Source organism: Balaenoptera physalus (genome assembly GCF_965194825.1).
Source record: "Balaenoptera physalus genome assembly, chromosome: 10".
NCBI classification, from domain to species: domain Eukaryota; kingdom Metazoa; phylum Chordata; class Mammalia; order Artiodactyla; family Balaenopteridae; genus Balaenoptera; species Balaenoptera physalus.
Genome location: NC_138889.1, coordinates 11,603,459 through 11,624,129, shown reverse-complemented (window position 1 = coordinate 11,624,129; position 20,671 = coordinate 11,603,459). Strand labels below are relative to the sequence as shown.

General features: G+C 40.5%; 2 long non-coding RNA genes across 19 annotated transcripts in view; both read right to left on the bottom strand.

The window, feature by feature from the left end:
• The window catches only part of LOC309637018, a 277,223-nt gene that overhangs the window by 214,671 nt on the left and 41,881 nt on the right, over nt 1-20,671 (bottom strand). The gene's annotated exons all lie outside the window — the stretch shown is intronic.
• Nucleotides 11,004-19,835, bottom strand: LOC309637029. Its single transcript, XR_014250380.1, has 3 exons — nt 13,830-19,835; nt 12,151-13,732; nt 11,004-11,851 (listed from the first exon to the last, which is right to left on the bottom strand). It is a non-coding gene; the product is annotated as an uncharacterized lncRNA (long non-coding RNA).

The following is a 20,671-nucleotide window of genomic DNA, read 5'->3' as shown; positions in this document are numbered from 1 at the left end:
CAAACCTGATGTCACTGCTTGGAAGACACTGAAACAAAAGGCCAGAGCCCCGCCCCCCGGCCAGTCATCTCACAGGGCCCAGCAGCAGCCAGGCCACAGGACAGGATGGTCTGAGCCTCCTCTGCACTTAAAGCATCCACCACCCCCTGGACTCGAGCCCCCGGCACAAAGGGCTTGGTTTTCTCTCGCGCGGCAGCACGGCGGGCCTTCTCACAGATCCTCGCCACACTCCGTGACCTCCTCGGCTGGTGTGTTCTTTGTTGCCTCCCCTCGCCACAAAATGACTCAGCCGGCACAGCACTGAAGCCCCGCCAAGTTTTCATTTTAAATATTGCCTCTCTCTCGAGAGTCCTGGATGAGTTTTCTGGTAGGCAGGTGCGATGCTTTCAAGTTAGGAAAAGGCACCGTTTTCATACATAGCATCACCTGTAGGCAGCAAAAAAAATACACGCAGCTTTCCCACAAAGAAACGGAACTGCATGTCCCAGGATGGGTCCTACTGGCCCCCCAGCCCGGTGTGGAACTATTTGGACTTCTGTCGTCCCTCTTAGTACCTTCTCCTGCCTCTTCAACCCCTACACACCTAAAACCCCAGTGGAGCCCAAGGAAATCAACTCACTGATGAAGGAGGAAAGTATTTCGAGAGGCAGATTCTACCACCCGCCCCCCAGCAGAAACTGCAGCATAAATCACCAGTAACGGTAGGAAGGGGCGGTGAAAAGCCCTGTGAACTCCTTAATCCATTATGCATTCAGCCCGGAATAATGATCCCTCATTTATTTTAGCTACATCACTCTTTGGTAGGGATGCCCTTAATCTCACTGTGATGTATTTCACAATACTTTTCCGTTGTCCTTCTTGCTTGCTTTTAAACCAGGGAATCTGGCTTATTCTCTATCTGCTGATTAATCTACTCAAACATTTACCCCTGCGTCACCCTCTGCCCCATCTTGCATTTTTCACCTATTCCTACTATCTCAGCCTTAGACTGCCCCTCTGGCTCATTCAGAGATCTTTAATTTCTCCTCTGCCTTTCTGTCTGTTTGCTTATGTTTGGGGGGCAGACAATGGAGGTGATATAGGCCATTATTCATGAGTAGCTTCAAGGGTAACGTGAGAAATGCCTCATCTTCTGACCCCTCTTAGCATAAGAATTGCTGATAAAATTCTGGACTGAAAAGAGAAGTTCTTCCGAGAAAAATATCCAGAGAACTACTGACTCTGGAGCAGCTTTCTGGAGAAAGGAACTTGGTGGGGGGAGGGGGGGAAGAGTGTTTAATTTTTTTTTTTTTAATAAAACAACTAAATTTTATAAAACATGCCTCACACATAAAAGAATACTGACCATAATTAAGATGGTCAGTTTGCCCCCATCCCTAACAGCATCTGGGAATGGAAACACACACTCAAAAATAACACAACAGCATTATGACAACCAACAGTTTAATGGGTTCATCTCCAGTCCTAATAAACTATGGGTCTTTCACATGTAGCCCAGTGCACTCTCTCGTTTCCCTTCTCCTTACCTTTATTTGATTCAGCCTCAGAAGAGCAGTGACATGGCAGAGGTGAGCAGGGGTGGGAGGAGAAAGCCTAAATCACCTCCTGGCTGCCTCATTGCTTCCTGATTATTCTGAGAAATTACTCCTGATTACTCTGCAGACACAGTGATATGCCTGGACCTGTGGTTCTTAGAGGAGCTTTATCCAACAATCTCATTCATGTAGCGAAACTCCCTGGTCTCTGCAAACACAGGCAAAGCAAAACGACTTCTCACTCCCATTCTCCCTGGGCCATTCCATAGCTGAAGCTTCACCCCCTACCCACTTTCCTGACACTGCTCACTCATATTCCTTTTGTGATCCTAGGTTTCTCTCCGGAACACCAGAGAGATATTTTCAAAGTCCCCCAAGACTTGTTTCAATGACCCCCAGGAAACTAAAACTCAACATGGCTAAAAAAGAGCTATCATCAGCACCCTTTTCTCCCCCTAATGCATGACATTCTTTGGCTTTTGCCAATAATGGCCAACCATTCACTCTGTCACCCAAGCTACAAACCTGGGAGTCAACTCCACTTCCTCCCTCTAAATTACTCTCCACTCCCAATAACCAATCCTCCCAAATATCTCCAAAAGAGCTCATTGACCTAGGCAATTTTCCAAGGCCTCTGCTGAAGTCTTAATCTGTATCCAAAGTCTCTCTTGCCTAGACGGTAGCAGTAATCTAAACCCTGCTTCCAGTAATTGTAATCTCCAATCCTTCTCCACATAAACACCAGAATACTCTCTTAAACAGACATGCCATTTTTTGGTTGTTTGAAATCATGAAATGTTACTCCATTGCTTTCAAGATAAATGTCCAGCCCCTTACATGGTATACAGTCCCTTTGCAGTATGACTCCTACCCTCTTCCTCAGATTCAGTTTCTGTCAACCCCTCAGACTCCTGCTGGGCTCCAGGCATAGGGAGGTACTTGCATTCCCTGAGTGTGTCCTGTTCTCTCACATTCTTTCCTCTGTACACGCCATTCCCACTATCTGTAATGTCCTTCCTTCCTCCAGCCTTTTGTCTTGCTAACACCAACTCATCAGTCAGGACTCTCAGCTCAAGCAGAGCTTTGCCAAATTCCCCTGGCACCTAGGTGCTTCCTTCTTTATCCACGCCAAGGGACCCTGCACTTGCTTTCATTATTCATTTGAAATGACATTTGTTGAAAGCCTGGCACACTGTTTGTTTTTTACATATCTGTCTCTCACACTATGTGTGAGCTCTCTGCATACAACGATTGGGCCATCCTTATATTTTAGCATCCTCAGCACCTAGCACAGTGCCTAACCCAGAGGGGGTGTCTGTATATTGACTATATATATCAGCACTTACAGCCCCAAGATTAAAGCCAATGACCCACTCTTTGCCCAGAAGACATTTTCCTTCTAGTTTCTCTCCCAGACCTTGAAAAACAGAAGAGTGCAAGAGTAAGAGCGCTTCTCTTCGAGTTGAGCACTGAGGTTCTAGACCAACCCTGTCATCAGGAACATGCGGATCTGGAGGAAAACACCAGAAAATAGCCGACACATGCTCAACACCGATTATGCTGGCAGACCCCCTGCTAAGCATGTTATGTGCGTGATCTTATTTTTTTCCTCAGAGCCAGTTGAGGAGACAGACGCTGATACCATGCACATTCTGCAGATGAAGAAGTGAAGTAACTCAAACCTATGTTTGATGCCGCCTCTGTTCATCTAGGTTATTGAGAGAGAAAACGAGACACAGTGCGTAACGGAGCCTCAGAAACCACTGAGAGCTACACAAACGTCAGTCACCACGAGTACGGAAAGCATTGAAGGCTGTCTAAGTGTAATTGATGCTTTGTGATTAGAGTGAAAAATAAGAAACAAAGATCTTACAAGATGAAGATCCAGCTTACACACCTGAATTAAGAAGATTCAGCTGAAGCACACTTTCAAATCAGAGGTGTGTTAATAAAATCACAGGCTGAGGAACGTGATGTGTCCAATCCCTTCTCATTTTGCAACTGAGGAAAACCAATGTCCAAAGTTGCAAAAAGCCATACAGCTCATTTATAGATAAGGCAAGACTTCTGAGTCATTATTACACTATTTTTCCACTCACCTTGTAGAAAGAGGACCGATAAATCTGAGTGTTCCCTTAACAGAGCACCTGAGTATTTCAGAGGCACCATTAAACTCACATCATGGTCCTGACATCTTTTCTCCTCATAGGCATTTTTAATAACCGTGTCTGTCTTTACAAGGCACCCAACAGTACCACATTCAACAGGGCCAACGTGTAAAAAAACAGAAGCAACATTTATCCGGAAAACTGAGCTTAATAAGAAGCATTAGGATGTACTAGAGAGAGCAAAGGCTTTTGAGCCAAACAGATGTGAGTGGAAATCCTAACTCTACCACTTACTGACTCCTTGGTAATTGAACGAATCACTTTTCTGAGCTTTGGTTTTCTTACTCCTAAAATGAACAAAATGACGCCTCATCACTGAGGGAGTAAAATTGTTGCCATGGTGCTCAATAAATGTTGGCTTCTCTTCTATTCATTAAGGGCTGTTGATGTAATATACGAGACCTGGCCAATTTGCCAACTCACAATATAACTTTACTTCTCTACTTTTAAGAAGTGGAAATGTTTGGTGTAACTACACATAACTGCAGATATATCAAAGACATAAAACATGTTTCTCCCTTCTCTTATCACAAGTATCGAGGCTACATTTGGGCAACTTGAAGTACCTAGCACATCCTTATTGAATGACAGATTTAGTGCTTGTTTACTGATGCTAAGTTCTCCTGCATGACTCTTTTCAGAAGTCTAGAGAGGATGATCAAATGTGATGAAGAATAATTAACATCAGTTTAATACACTTTAGATGCCAGATTCTACAAAACGTAGTAAATTAGAGTCTGGCTCTGAAATCAGATCAACATGGGTTCAAACTTCACTCCGTTAAATATTTTCTGTCTGATCTCAGGGCAAGTCTCCTCTCTTTAGACACAGAATTTCCTTATCTGTAGAATGGGCAGAACAATGAAACCTGCTTTACAAACATATGAGAATTAAATAAATCAATACATATAAAGCAATTAGCACTAGGCCTGACACACAGTACTTAATAAATGCAAACTTAATACCCACTTTAGATCCATTGTTCAGTAGAGAAGAAAAATATAAAAATAAGAGAAATGTAAACTTGATTCTGTTGAAAGAGTTCTGTTTTTGTCATCCTTTAGTTGTACTACTTTGATAGCTAGTATATAAGACTATATGTGCTTTGCATGGGAGTTTCTCAAGAAGTTGACTTACTCACATGTCCTTCTACATTTCTCAATTTATATCATATGCCTGGGAAATTTCCAAATCTCAGTCTCTTTCTTTCAATAAGAAGCCTTTTAAAAGCCTCCTAAGGACTCTTCACTCCATGAAACATTCCTGGAACCACCAAAGGAAGAATGGCAGCTTGTCCCAAACATGCCTTATCGAAAAAGGAAGCTCCAAAGACTTCACCATTTATCCGAGGTGCCATCAATGCACTCTCCTTTTGCATCCATGCATGTTTAGACAATGTCCTCTGCGTTCATATCTGAAGCAACTGTAGATTTGTGAATACAGCACTCAAGTTGGCATCAGGAGATCTGGAGCTCAACTCTCAGCCCTCCGCTCACTCTGACTTTGGTGTAGAGCCTCACTTTCCTCATATGAAAATGGATATATCATCATCCAGACAATGGAATATTATTCAATGCCAAAAAAGAAAGGAGCTATTAAGCCATGAGAAGACATGGAAGAACCTTAAATGAATATTTCTAGGTGAAAGAAGCCAATCTGAAAAAGGCTATATACTGTATGATTCCACTTACATGACATCCTGGAAAAGGCAAAACTATGGAGAAAGTAAAAAGATGAGTGGTTGCCAGGGGTTGTGGTGAGGGGTTGGGGAGGGATGAAGAGGTAGAGCACAGAGGACCTTTAGGGCAGTGAAAATATCCTGTAAGATACTACAGTGGTGGATATGTGTCATTAAACATTTGTCCAAACCCACAGAACAGACGACACCAAGAGTAAACCTTAATGTAAACTGTGGACTCTGATATGTCAGTGTAGGTTCATCAGCTGTAACAAATGCCCCACTCTGGTGGCGGATGATGACAGTGGGAGATGTTGGTGGGGGCGGCGGGGTATATGGGAACTTTCTGTTATTTTCTGCTCAATTTTGTCATGAACCAAAAGGTACTCTAAAAAATAGTCTCTTTCTTAATGGGTATAATGTTATCACACAGGACTGCTATGAAAAAGATAAAAGAAGATAAAGCATGTAAACCTGCTTCAGAGAGCATCTAGAACATTGTGAGTGCTTACTAAATGTCAACCACATCTAAATGTTCCCTGCATGTATATCCATGTTGCTAGATTATAAGTTCCAAGAAGAGAGGCATCACATGTGACCAAAGCCTTCTGGAAAACACCTAGCAGAAATCTAAAAACAATCATTGTTATTATAAGGATAATGATTATTCCATGATTTTGCAGGCTATATATATGAACTATCTATGTTCATTACCTTCTTAATCTATGCTTCCTTAAGGAAGCACGCACTTTTTTTTTGTAACTGAGACAATTTTTAAACTATTACATTCGCTACTGGTGCACACACAAACACACACATTAAAATCAAATGAATCAGAGCTGGAACTAGGGTCAGATGGGTGAGGCACTTGCCTTGGGCACAGACTTAAGGTAGAGCCAAAAATCTCAGTAATCAAGATAAATAATATTTAATGCAGCATTATACAAATAAAATCAATGCCAAAAAATCCATGATGAACACAGTACATTTTTTTAAAGACAGGATCAGTGTTACTGACTTTTCTTTTTGACTTAGGTTCCAACGTGGCTTGGCATGGCACTCAAGTGACACCCAGACACCTGCCTCAGGTATTCCACAAAGGCAAAATTTAAGCTCTTATTCAGGGGTCTCAGCTGCACCAGTGGTACCAGATGCATCACTGGCCCTTCATTCTGAGGACGAGTCATTTTCAAAATAATGTTCAGAACGGTTCTTTAATCTTTGCAGCGGTGTCCATTCGACGACATGTTTTAGATCACAACTTTAATAAAACACGAAAAATCAAGCAGCACAAAGCTCTCTGTATCCAGTTTCCAACTCTGGCTGTATTATTCCCTCTCCAGAACATGGTGGAATAGTTCATTGGCCTTTGTCATTTTTATCATAACCAAGAAAAGACACTCAGCCCGATAACACATCCTAGGTCTTCTGCTTGGGCAAAGGGTCCAGGGGCTCACCTAAGCACAAGCACCAAAGTAAAATGAACGGCAGATGCTAGCTGTTCGTGGTTCTGCTATTTACTTTCTAAAGCACACTGACAGCAGGGAGAAAAGGAGAATAAGTAGTTGTGAGTGTGAGTATACGTGGGGGTGGGCTTTGAGGGAAGAGGAGCTTGAAAGGAGACTCTCCATGATCTCACATTTCTAGATGATCCCTAGTCTCATTTGTCAACAAACAAACCCTATGAGGACAATGAGCTGGCTCCCTCTCTTTCCTGTGGAGATGATTCATCATTCATTCGAGGGCTATTTCCTGAGCACCTGCTATGTGCAAGACACAGGCTTCAAAGTGCTCAGGATGCAAAGGGAAAGTGCCTGTGTATAAGATGCAGGTCTGACAGACTCTAACTCCATCCACCTCACTACAAATAACTCCATTTCGTTTCTTTTTATGGCTGAGTAATGTCATACAGAGTGAAGTAAGTCAGAAAGAGAAAAACAAATACAGTATGCTAACACATATATATGGAATCTAAGTGAAAAAAAAAAAAAAAGGTCATGAAGAACCTAGTGGCAAGATGGGAATAAAGACACAGACCTACTAGAGAATGGACTTGAGGACACGGGGAGGGGGAAGGGTAAGCTGGGATGAAGTGAGAGAGTGGCATGGGCATATATACACTACCAAACATAAAATAGATAGCTAGTGGGAAGCAACTGCATAGCACAGGGAGATCAGCTCGGTGCTTTGTGACCACCTAGAGGGGGAGGGTGGGAGGGAGGGAGATGCAAGAGGGAAGAGATATGGGAACATATGTATATGTGTAACTGATTCACTTTGTTATAAAGCAGAAACTAACACACCATTGTAAAGCAATTATACTCCAATAAAGATGTTAAAAAAAAAAAGATGCAGGTCTGGCTTTCATAAGAATTGCAACCTAGGGAATTTCCTGGTGGTCCAGTGGTTAAGACTCCACACTTCCACTGCAGGGAGCATGGGTTCGATTCCTGGTGGGGGAACTAAGATCCCACATGCCATGTGGCACAGCCAAAAACGAAAAAAAGAACTGCAACCTAATATCAAAGATAAAATATAACAAGAGCCACCTACAGTTTATAGTACTTTCACACAAATACCATTTTCATACTTGATCTCTGTCATACTCTAACAAAGGTGAGATAGGTACCCATCACCATTCCCATTTCAAAGATGAGTAAGTCATTTTTGTTAACCAATGGTGAAGCTAGAATTAGAACCCAAATGTTCTAGGTCTTCAAGATAATGCAGTATGTGACAAGTTCCAAGTGGGTGGTATAAATGACCTACATGTTGCAGGGGAAGATTAGAAATTGTGGGATTACTTCTGAATGGTGTGGTACAAAAAGGAATCACAAAGTAGATGTGAAAAAAGAAGAGGAAGGACGGGCACAAGGATGGGGAGAGAGGTGTAGTGGTGACGACTGAAATGAAGAGGCAGGTATTTCAAACAAGAGACTGGCCAGGTACGTATCGGCCACAGGAAGTGGTGCAGGTAGCTACAAGAAGAAGCTTCTGCTTGGGAAGTCGTGTTAGATAAAGCAGTTAAAGAAGTTCAGGGACAGATTCTGAAACCTTAAATACATGGCTAAGGAGTTTGAACTTTATTGGGTAGAAAAAGAGAGGTTAAAATTTTAGACAGGAAAGTGGCATAAATAGTAATTTTAGAAAGATTAATCTGCTTACAGATTGGATGCAGAATCGTTTGGTGGAAACTCTGGACCTAGGAAACCTGTTCCAAGGCCATTTCAGGGGTCTAAGTAATAAGAGCCTGACCTAATGATGGAAATGGAGAAACATCAAAGGGAGTGCATGTCAGAAAACCTGGTTTCAATTCTCTTTTGCTGTATTCATTCCCAAATGGGCTGGGGAAAACTAATACTGACATGTCATTCAATGTATATTTTTATTAATCAAATTCTAGAATGAACTGTGTGCCAGACACTAGATTAAGCATCAAGATACTGAGGTGAAAAAGACAAGTCCTTGCCTCTGAAAGGGCCACGAGGAGCTGAAGAGAGAGCTACCAGCTGTCCTGGGGAAAAGTCAGGGAACGTTTTATAGAAGGACTGAGAACTTGGGCTGAGTCTTGAAGCGTGAGCAGAAAGTGTGTTAGGCAGGAAAAAAGGAGTGAGTGTATTTTGTTAAGAAGGAAAGAGAGAGAGTTTAGGGATATTAAAGCAGAAACGGCACAGTGAATTTTAAGAATTCCAAGTAATTTGGTAAGCCTAGAAAAATGGTGAATTTGGGGGCTTTTTTCCGGCTTTACTGAGATATAATTGACATATAATCTTGTGTAAATTTAAGGTGTACATTGTGATGATTTGATATATGTACATATTATGAAATGATTATCACCATAAGGTTAGTTAGCACATCCACTGCCTCACAGTTACTTTTTTTTTTTAATGGTGAGAACATTTAAGCTCTATTCTCATGGCAACTTTCAAGTATACAATACAGTATTGTTAAGTAGAGTCACCAAGCTGTACATTAGGTCCCCAGAACTTACTCATCTTATAACTGGAAGTTTGTACCCTTTTACCAGCATCCCCATGTTTCCCCTGCCACAACCCCATGCAGTCCCTGGCAACCACCAGGATTTCTACTCTGTATGAGTTTGGCTTTGTTTAGTTTCCACATATAAGTGAGATCATCCAGTGTTACAGTAAATTTGGGTAAATGAGAAGTAGGAAGAGGACAATGAGAAGGGGCCTTCCTGCCCACATGAAAGTGTTAGGGGTTGCTTCTGCAAAGGAAGTGGGACCATCACAGCACCTAAGCAAGGCAATGGCACGATCAGAACTCTGTCTTAAAAGGGCAAATCTGATAAGAGTGTAGAGAATGGATGAGAAGGAAATCAAGGCTGGAGATAGGGAGTTTGTTAGGAGACATTTATCAGTCATCTAGGCAAAAGTGAATGAGAAGGCACGGCAGTAGAAGAAGCAGAGGTTGGGTGATATTTAGGAGGAAGAATCATCTATTCTTAAGGGAAGTCGCAAAATCCACGAACCATGGAGGACAAACACCTTCTAACTTGTATGTCACCTTCAACCATCTGAAAATTCCCAGACTTTCCTAAAATTCTCTCCTGAATATCTGGGGCCAGACCTGGCTTCAGGGGAAAAAGTGCCATGGTGATCAGCTTTGTACCGTCTGCTGCGGGTGTGACGTGGAGGGCTGGTGACAGGCAGGCTGTGTATTTGTCATTTCTGACTGCCAGCCCACCCTCCCCTTGGAACAAGGTTAAACTAAACTAAGATAGATAACACAAGCTGAGCTTCCTTTAAGGACCCCCAGACAAGAAAAACATGTCTCATAAAAAGCCATTCTAGGATCTCACAAGTTTGATTAGTAAAAAGAAATCAATCTCTTATTTTCTTCCTCAGCCTTCTTTCCCAAGATGAATAATTCTCAGTCATTCAGCCTTTCCTTTAGGGTCTTATTCTTCCTCCGGACATCTGCCCTGGATAATGGCATCTCCTACTAACCAGTCTGATGCCTCCTACCCATACACCCTGAATCTTTCCTTTCTTCCTAAATCTATCAGAATAACCGTGACCAAGATTTACGCTCTTTCACTATCGGTCCTACTCAATATTGACAAGGAGCCTGATTATCGAAGCCCTCTGCCACCTTGCTGTCTGTGCACATGGCCAGCAGCCTCTTACCTCGTGTTCCCCACACATTATCATGTCCTGCTGTGGTGATGGCCAACCCCTGTCCAGAACTGTCCCTCCTGCTTCCTGTCTGTAAAATCACATTCTCCCTCAATTTCCAAGCCATACTCAAGACTTATTTTTCTGGGGAAGACTCTGCTATGATATCCCACTATACACACACACACACACACACACACACACACACACACACACACACACACACACACACACACACACACACACACACCCCACTTTTGAGTGTGGAATGTAATGTCATTACATTAATGCCACACTTGTTCTGCAGTTATGTATAGAATAAAGGATGGGATAGCTTAATGGTTAAAAACTTGATATCTGGAGCCAGTCTGCCTGGATATAACCCCAGATCTGTCATTTATTGGGCCAATGACTTATAACTGCTGTGACTCAGTGCCCTCAGCTGTTTAACAGAGATCGTAATGCTCAGCTGTTTAACAGAGATCGTAATAGTACAGTAGCTACCTCACTGGCTTGTGAAAACTGAATGAGTTAATATATACAAAATACTTGGCATAGTGCTGGGCACATCACAAGCTCTATACAGATGTCAGCTGGTATTTTTATTGTTATAGTGCAGTGGTTAAGTGTTGTAAATTTCTGAATCTCAGTTTCTTCATTTAAAAAACACACATCCACACAGTGAGTGGGAGTCCTACCGACTCTCAGATCTTCTTTCCACTATATCACGTGGCATTTACTGTTTGTTTTTTTCCTCCTCTGCATACTGTATAATCCCTTCTAAACAGTACACTGCACCAAGAATGAGAACGATTTCTCTGTACCTTTAAAGTGTTTCTCCTGTCCCTGGTCCATATCCCAAACCCTCTCACCAGCCCCCAATAACCTAATACGGTTCTCAGGGCACAGCATGTGCTCAAGTAACACAACCACTTGTCAAACATTTTTAAAATTTTTATTCAATTTATTTAAACAAACAAAAAAATCAGTTTACCCATCTATCCTGCTCCTCACCCCACCTCTTGCATCCACCAATCTATTCTTTTTATCTATGAGCTTGGCTTGTTAGGTTTTTGTTTTGTTTTGTGGGGTTTTTTTGTTGCTGTTGTTCTTTTGGTTTTAGGTTCCACAAAACAAGAGTGATCATACGGTATCTGTTTTTCTCTGTCTGACTTATTTCATTTAGCATAATACCCTCAAGGTCCATCCACGGTGTTGCAAACAGCAAGATTTCATTCTTTTTTATGGCTAAATAATATTCCATTATGTAGATATATACCGTGATTTTTTAATCTATTCATCCATCAATGGACACTCAGGTTGTTTTCATATCTTGGCTATTGTAAAAAATGCTGGGCTTCCCTGGTGGCGCAGTGGTTGAGGGTCTGCCTGCCGGTGCAGGGGACAGGGGTTCGAGCCCTGGTCTGGGAGGGTCCCGCATGCCGCGGAGCAGCTGGGCCCGTGGGCCACAATTACTGAGCCTGCGCGTCTGAAGCCTGTGCTCCGCAACGGGTGAGGTCGCGATGGTGAGAGCCCCGCACACCACGATGAAGCGTGGCCCCCGCTTGCCACAGCTGGAGAAAGCCCTCGCGCAGAAACAAAGACCCAACGCAGCCATAAATAAATAAAACTAAAAAAAAAAAAAAAAAATGCTGCAATGAACTTGAGGGTACGGATATCTTTTTGAATTAGAGTTTTCATTTTCTTCAGATAAATGCCCAGAAGTGGAATTGCTAGATCATAATGTAGTTCTATTTTTAATTTTTTGAGGAACCTCTATACTGTTTCCATAGTGGTTACACCAATTTATATTGCCACCAACAGAGCACAAGCATTCCCTTTTCTCTACATCCTCTCAACAACTGTTATTTCTTATCTTCTTGATAACAGCCACTCTAACAGTCGTGAAGTGAAATCTCATTATGGTTTTGATTTGCATTTCCCAGATGATTAATAATGTTGAGCATCTTTTCATGTACCTGTTGATCATATGTATGTATTCTTTGGAAGAAATGTCCATTCAGACCTTCTGCCCATTTTTTAATCAGATTGCTTTTTGCTGTTGTGTGTCCTTTGTATATTCTGGATACTAGCCCCTTATCAGATATATGAGTTACAATTATTTTCTTCCATTGAGTAGATTACCTTTTCATTTTGCTGATAGTTCCCTCTGCTGTGCAGAAGCCTTTGAGTTTGATGTAGTCTCACTTGCTAATTTTCACTTTTGTTTCTTTTGCTTTTGGTTTCAAATTCAAAAAATCATCACCAAGACCTATATCAAGAAGCTTACCATTTATGTTTTCCTTTAGTAGTTTTATGATTTCAGGTCTTATGTTCAGGATGGTGTAAGACAGTAGTCTAGTTTCATTCTTTTGCATGTGGCTGTCCAATTTTCCCAACACCATTTATTGACGAGACTGTCCTTTCTCCATTGTATATTCTCATCTTTGTCATAAATTAATTGGCTACATAAGTGTGTGTTCAATTCTGGGCTCTCTACTCTGTTCCACAGACTTACGTGTCTGTTTTTATGCCAATACCATACTGCTTTAAGTACTACAGTTTTGTAAAACAGTTTGAAATCAGGGAATGAAATGCCTCCAGCTTTGTTCTTCATTCTCAAGACTGCTTTAGGTATTTGGGGTCCTTTGTGGTTCCATACAAATTTTAGGATTGTTATATTTCTGTAAAAAATACCATTGGAATTTTGATAGGGATTGCATTGAATCTATTGATAGATTGCTTTTTGTATGAACATTTTAACAATATTAATTCTTCTAATCCATGAGCATGGAATATCTTTCCATTTATTTGTGTCTTCTTCAATTTCTTTCATCAGTGTCTTAGAGCTTTCACTTCCTTGGTTAAATTACTCCTAGGTATTTTATTCTTATTGATGCAATTGTAAATGAAACTGTTTTCTTGAGTTCTTGTTCTGATAGTTCATTATTAGCATAAAGAAGTACAGCAAATTTTGTTTATTGATTGTGTTTTTTATCTTGAAATTTTACTGAATTTGTTGATTAGTTCTAACAGTTTTTTGATGGAGTCTTTAGGGTTTTCTATATATATTATCATGTCATCTTCAAATAGTGACAGTTTTACTTCTTTCCTTCCAATTTGGGTGCATTTTATTTTTTTTCTTGCTTAATTGCTCTGGCTAGGACTACCAATACTATGTTGAATAAAAGCAGCAAAAGTGGACACCCTTGTCTTGCTCTTAGAGGAAAAGCTTTCAGCTTTTTACCATTGAGTGTGATGTGGGCTTATTATAATGGCTTTCATTGAGATAGGTTCCCTCTATACCCACTTTGTTGAGAGTTTTTACCATAAATGAATGTTGAATTTTGTCAAATGCTTTTTCTGCATCTATTGAGATGGTCATATGATTTTTACCCTTCATTTTGTTAAGGTGGTATATCACGATTGACTTATTTGTGGACCATTCTTGCATCCCTGGAATGAATCGCACTTGATCATGATGTATGATCCCTTTAATGTATGGTAAAATTCAGTTTGCCAATATTTTGTTGAGGATTTCTTGCATCTACATCAGGGATGTTGGCCTATGAATTTTTTGGTGGCCTCTTTGTCTGGTATCAGGGTGATGCTGGACTCATAAAATGTGTTTGGAAGAGTTCTCCCACTCTTCTATTTTTTGGAAGAGCTTCAGAAGGACTGGTATTAATTCTTCTTTGAACATTTGGTAGAATTCACCAGTGAAGCTGTCTGGTCCTACACTTTTGTTTGTTGGGAAGTTTTTGATTACTGATTCAATCTCTTTGCTAGTAATTGATCTGTTCTTATTTTCTATTTCATTATGATTCAATCTTGGTAGGTTATATGCTTCTAGGAATTTATCAATTTCTCCTAGGTTGTCCAATTTGTTGGCATATACGTGTTCATAGCAGTCTCTTATAATCCTTTGTATTTCTCCAGTATCAGCTGCAACATCTCCTGTCATTTCTGATTTTGAGTTCTCTTTTTTTCTTGGTGAGACTAGCTAAAAGTTTGTCAGTTTTGTTTATTCTTTCAAAGAACCAGCTCTTAGTTTTATTGATATTTCCTATTGTCTTTTTGGTCTCTATTTCATTTATTTCTACTCTAATCTTTGTTATTTCCTTCTTGCTATTAACTTTGGGCTTTGTTATTCTTCTTCTAGTTCCTCAGGGTGTAAAGTTAGGTTGTTTTTTTGAAACTTTTCCTGTTTCTTGAGGTAGGCATTTATCACTATGAACTTCCCTCTTGGAGCTGCTTTTGCTGCATCCCATAAATTTTGGTATACTACATTTCCATTTTCATTTGTCTCAAGGTATTTTGATTTTTCTTTTGATTTCTTCTTTGACCCACTGGTCATTCAATAGCATGTTTTTAAATCTCCACATACTTGTGACTATTCCAGTTTTCTTCATGTAATTAATTTCTAGTTTTATTCCATTGTGGTTGGAAAAGATGCTTGATGTGATTTCAATCCTCTTAAATTTATTAGGACTTGTTTTGTGGCCTAACATATGATCTATCATAAAAAACATTCCACGTGCACTTGAAAAGAATGTATATTCTGCTTCTTTTGGATGGAATATTCTATAAATATGATAAGCCCTTTTGGTCTAACGTGTTGTTTAAGGCCAATGTTTCCTTACTGTTTTGATTTTCTGTTTGGATGACTGACCTGTTGATGTAAGTGAGGTACTAAAGTCCTCTACTGTTATTGTATTCCTGTCTATTTCTCCCTTTAATTCAGTTAATATTTGCTTTATATATGTAGGTACTCCTATGTTGAGTGTATTAATATGTACAAATGTAATAACTTCTTGTTGGATTAACCCCTTTATCTTTATATAACATCTTTCTTTGTCTCTTATTACCGTCTTTGTTTTAAAGTCTACTTTGTCTGATATAAGTATAGCTACTCCAGCTTTCTTTGGTTTCCATTTGCATGGAACTTTTTCCATCCCTTCACATTCAGTCTGTGGGTCTCCTTAGATCTAAAGTGTGTCTCTTTTAGGCAGCATATAGATAGGTCTTGTTTTTTAATACATTCAGCAACTCTGTCTTTTGATTGAAGAATTTAGTCCATTTAAAGTAATTATTGACAGATACGTGCTTATTGCTCTTTTGTTAATTGTTTCCTAACTGGTTTTGTAGTTCCTCTCTATTTCTTTCTTCTTCTCTTGCTCTCTTCCTTTGTGGTTTGATGACTTTCTGTAGTGGTATGCTTATATTCCTTTCTCTTTATCTTTGATGTATTTACTACAGGTTTTTGCTCTGTGGTTATCATGAGGCTTACATGTAACAACTTAAATCTATAACAGTCTATTTTAATAACAACTTAAGTTTGATCCCATTCTCAAGCTCAACATTTTTAATCTTCCCCTCCATGTTTTATGTTTTTGATGTCACATCTTACTTCTTTTTATCTTGTGAGGGTTGGTTTCATGTCATTTATTTACCCAAAAAGTTTTCCTCAGCTGTTACAGTAGAAGTAGAAGCAGCAAAGATCAACTCCAGTCATTGAATAGTGAGTCCAAACAAACCTAGCAGGTTACAGTCTTTGAGGCTAATGAGATCCTTCCTGACCAGATTCTCCATTTCTCTCAATACCTCCTACATACACCTTGGCATTATGCAGAGACCACAGCCTGGATTCAGGTGTCTAAGAATGTGTTTCATTTTATTCTTCTCTTCTGTTCCCTTTCCTTTCCTTCCCCTCTATTCTCTCCCTTCTTTGCTTCCTTCCATCCTTCTTTCCTTCCCTCCTTCCCTCTGTTCCTTCCTTCCTCCCTTCTCTCCTCCCCACCTTCACTATGTCATGGTTTTTTTTCCCAAAAGACAGTGATAAATAGCATTTCCTTACATGTACATAGTTTTTTCAAGTACTTTACACATTTCAAAATATTTCCTTGATTTTCTCACTTGATCTTTTACATCAGCCCCCATGAAATAAAGCAAAGCAACCATTTTTACAACTGTTAAACAGAAAACCCAAGGAGGTCACATAATGAGTTAGCAACAAAGCTAGAAAAGGATCCATGTCACTGATTAACTTATGCATACTGAGAGCTGTGCTGTAAAATTCATTATGAACTCTTACACGCAGCCAGACCTTGTCTAGGTCATATTTCTATACCAGTAGTCCTCACCAGCATCAGGTGCTCCTAAACCACCAGCACTGGGAGGTCGGCTGGCTTGGATGTAGGCTTTTCGTAACAGTTTCTAGGAAGCACTACGAGAATGTTTGAAAAAGTGCAAGTTGCTTCTCAGAGAACACCAGACTTTCCATTTTTATGTTAATTCCTTGGTGAAGCCAGCCAAGGGAAACGCTAAGTGTGCTCTTATCTCAAGCATCGCTCATCAAGCCAGAGGTCCTCTATTTCTACCCATTGTTCTTACATATATTCTATTATAGCATGTATAATGCTTCAGTCCATTTACTTGTGTACTTGTCTATCTTGAACAGCGAACTCTTAGCTCTTAAATGTTGATTTAGCCCAGCATCCGACATACTATAAGCACCTATACAGTGTGTACTGAATGAATGGGTAGACTAATTAATTAATGCACTACTGTACTATGCCATACTTCTTCCAAGATATAGCAGCAACCCAGAAACAGAAGGATGGTCAGTGAGCTGACTGCAGTATCGTCTTTCCTTCTGGCCCTGATGTCTAGACTAAATGAGATGTGGACTGATGTTCACCATCAGACTTAGGAAAGGACTCACTGGGACAATACCAGAGGAGGGCTTGATGTATGGCTCCTCACTGACGTGGAGACAAAGAGGAATCATTCTTAGTGGAGCATCTGATTATCTAGACTTACCCAGGACATAAATTATTCCCTCAAATACCTCTCAATGCTTCAAAAATGTTCAGAGTAACAGGTTTCCACTTACTAGTTAGGATGTTTGAGCATGTTTAAGAACATTCTTTGATCTGAAAGAATTAGCATTGCTTCTAAAGGAAATTAACTTCCTTTAGAAGAACATCTTTTACAGTGGGGGAATCTGTCTGTACACTCAGGCCAATGTTTATGAAGAATCATCATGCTAAGAATAACTTGTGGAGCAGAGAGAAGAGAGAATGGTACTTGGTTCTAAGGCTTTGCTACTGAATCCTTCAGCCTCCTATCATTTCTTCTGGCTCTCAATTCAAGAATTCGAAATGCTCAGAAAGAGGCTAGTGGACGTACAGAAAGACACTTTCCATGTGAGTAAGTGCAGTTTCCTTCCACTCTGAGCACAATCAAATATCTGACTTACAATAGACCTAGGCTGCAGGGCTGGAGAGAAGGGATGTTATAACTCCCTAAGACAGTCCTGTAACAAACAGGAAGCAGGGAGATGAATGCTGGAGAATGCAAATAAGACTGACTGTGTGTTGAAGCCCTGGGAGAACAGGAAGGGATATAAATTATAAAATTTTTTTGCTTAATGTGCAAATCTCTCCAGATGAGGCAGCCCTGAGACATTTCCACAAGTTAGTGAAGGGGAAAAAAATTTTTAAACAACTTTCATGGAAACCCACAAGTGAATACTTGAGCTTACTCAACTCCAATTTGTTTCTTTAAGAACTTTTTCCATAAACGGGGGCCTGGGAGCTGAGCAGTACGTGCATGGGGCCCATCTTCCAAAGGCTTGGAGACCTCCGTGTTCCATACCCAAGCCAAGAAAAACACAGACTGGGAAAAATGATCACCTCAAAGGGGCTGCTTTCCATCATCTGCAACCTCATATCAGGGGAAACGTGCATGCACAAAATCCCAGGGACCCGACTGTACACTGACATCTTCCCTGGAAGAGTCCAAGGAGAGTTAATCAGGTTTTGTTGAGCCACAATTGGCTTCAAACCCAGGTAGGAATACATGAAGGTTTTAGGCACTCCCTACATTCACAAGGATTGTGGTTTTGTGTACTCTCATTGGCACAGGGTCCCCATCGGCCTAAGCCCTCAAATGACAGACTATTTCAAGTGCAAACAACGCTGTCAGCTGAAATGCTAGAATCCTTGAAACTGAGGAACAGTAGATCATAGAAACGGAATTCTAGAGCTGGAAAAGGCTTTAGGAAATGATCCAGTGACACTTAAAGCACAAGGAAAATCAAAAATAAACAAATGCGACTATATCAAACTAAAAAACTTCTGCACAGCAAAAGAAACCATCAACAAAGTGAAAAAACTTAAGGAATGGGAAAAATATTTGTAAACCATATATCTGATAATGGGTTAATATCCAAAACATATAAAGAACTCATACATCTCAATAGCAAAAACAACAACGAATAGCCCAGTGAAAAGGGGGCAAGGACCTGCCTAGACATTTCTCCAAAGAAGATATACAAAAGGCCAATAGGTACATGAAAAGATGCTCAGCATCACTAACCATCAGGGAAATGCAAAGTAAAACCACAATGAGCCATCACCCCACGCCTGTTAGAATGGTTATCAGCAAAAAGACAAGAGATAACAAATGCTGGTGAGGATATGGAGAAAAGGGAACTCTTGTACACTCTTGGTGAGACTGTGAATTGAGAGAGCCTCTATGGAAAACAGTGTGGAGGCTCCTCAAAAAATTAAAAATAGAACTACCATATGATCCAGCAAGTCCACTTCTGGGAACATATCCAAAGGTAATGAAAACACTAACTCGAAAAGATATCTGCACCCCCATGTTCATAACAGCATTATTTATAATAGCCAAGACATGGAAACAACCTGTGTCCAGCAGCGGATAAAAGGATCAGGAAGTTGTGAGATACATATACATACAATGAAGTAGTATTCAGTCATGAAAAAATAAGGAAATCCTACCATCTGTGACATCAATGGGCCTTGAAGGCATTATGCTAAGTGAAACCAAACCCAAACTCATAGAAAAAGAGATAAGACTTGTGGTTACCAGAGGTGGGGGTGGTGGGAGGGGGAACTGAAAAGAAAATGGTCGAAAGGTGCACACTTCCAGCTGTAAGGTAAATAATTACCAGGAGTGTAATGTGCAACATGATGACTATAGCTAACACTGCTGTAAGATGTACAGGAAAGTTAGTAACACATTACTGACCGGGGCATTTTTGCAGAAACTAACGCCTGTGGCCGCAATACGTCTCCGGTCAAAAATGTGTTAAGAGAGTAAATACTAAGTTTTCATCACAAAGGGAGAATTATTTTCTTTATTCTTCTGTCTCTTCTTTTTATTGTATCTTTATGAGAAGATAGATGTTAGACGAACATACTGTAGTGATCATTTCACAGTATTGGTAAATCAAACCATCATGCTGTATGCCTTGAACTTACACAGTGACATATGTCAATTCTTTCTCAATAATCCTGGAAAAAAAAAATAATCCAGGTCAGCACCCAGCACTTTGCTATAGTATTTAAGCAATGCCCAAGAGCTGAGTATTAATCTCATTTTAATAGCCCTTTACAAAGTGAAACTAAAAGAAAGTCACTTTCGGGGCTTCCCTGGTGGCGCAGTGATTGAGAGTCCGCCTGCCAATGCAGGGGACACGGGTTCGAGCCCTGGTCCGGGAAGTTCCCACATTGCCGCAGAGCAACTAAGCCCGCGCGCCCCAACTGCTGAGCCTGTGCTCTGGAGCCTGTGAGCCACAACTACTGAGCCCACGTGCTGCAGCTACTGATGTGCCGCAGCTACTGAAGCCCACACGCATGGAGCCCATGGTCCACAACGGGAGAGGCCACCGCAGTGAGAGGTCCACGCACTGCGGCGAGGAGTGGCCCCCACTCACCGCAATTGGAGAGAGCCCGTGCGCAGCAACAAAGACCCAACACAGCCAAAAATAAATAACTAAATTAAACACACACACACACATACACACACACAATACTGCTGGGCCATAAAAAAGAATGAAATTTTTCCATTTGCAACAGTATGGGTGGACTTAGAAGGTATTATGCTTAGTGAAATGAATCAGACAGACAAAAACAAATACTGTGTGTTATCACTTATATGTGGAATCAAACAAATAAAACTAGCAAATATAACAAAAAAGAAACAGACTCACAGATACAGCAAACAAACCAGTGGTTACCAGTGGGGAGGGACAAGATAGGGATAGAGGATTAAGAGGTACAAACTACTACATATAAAATAAATAAGATACAAGGATATATTGTATAGCATGGGGGATAT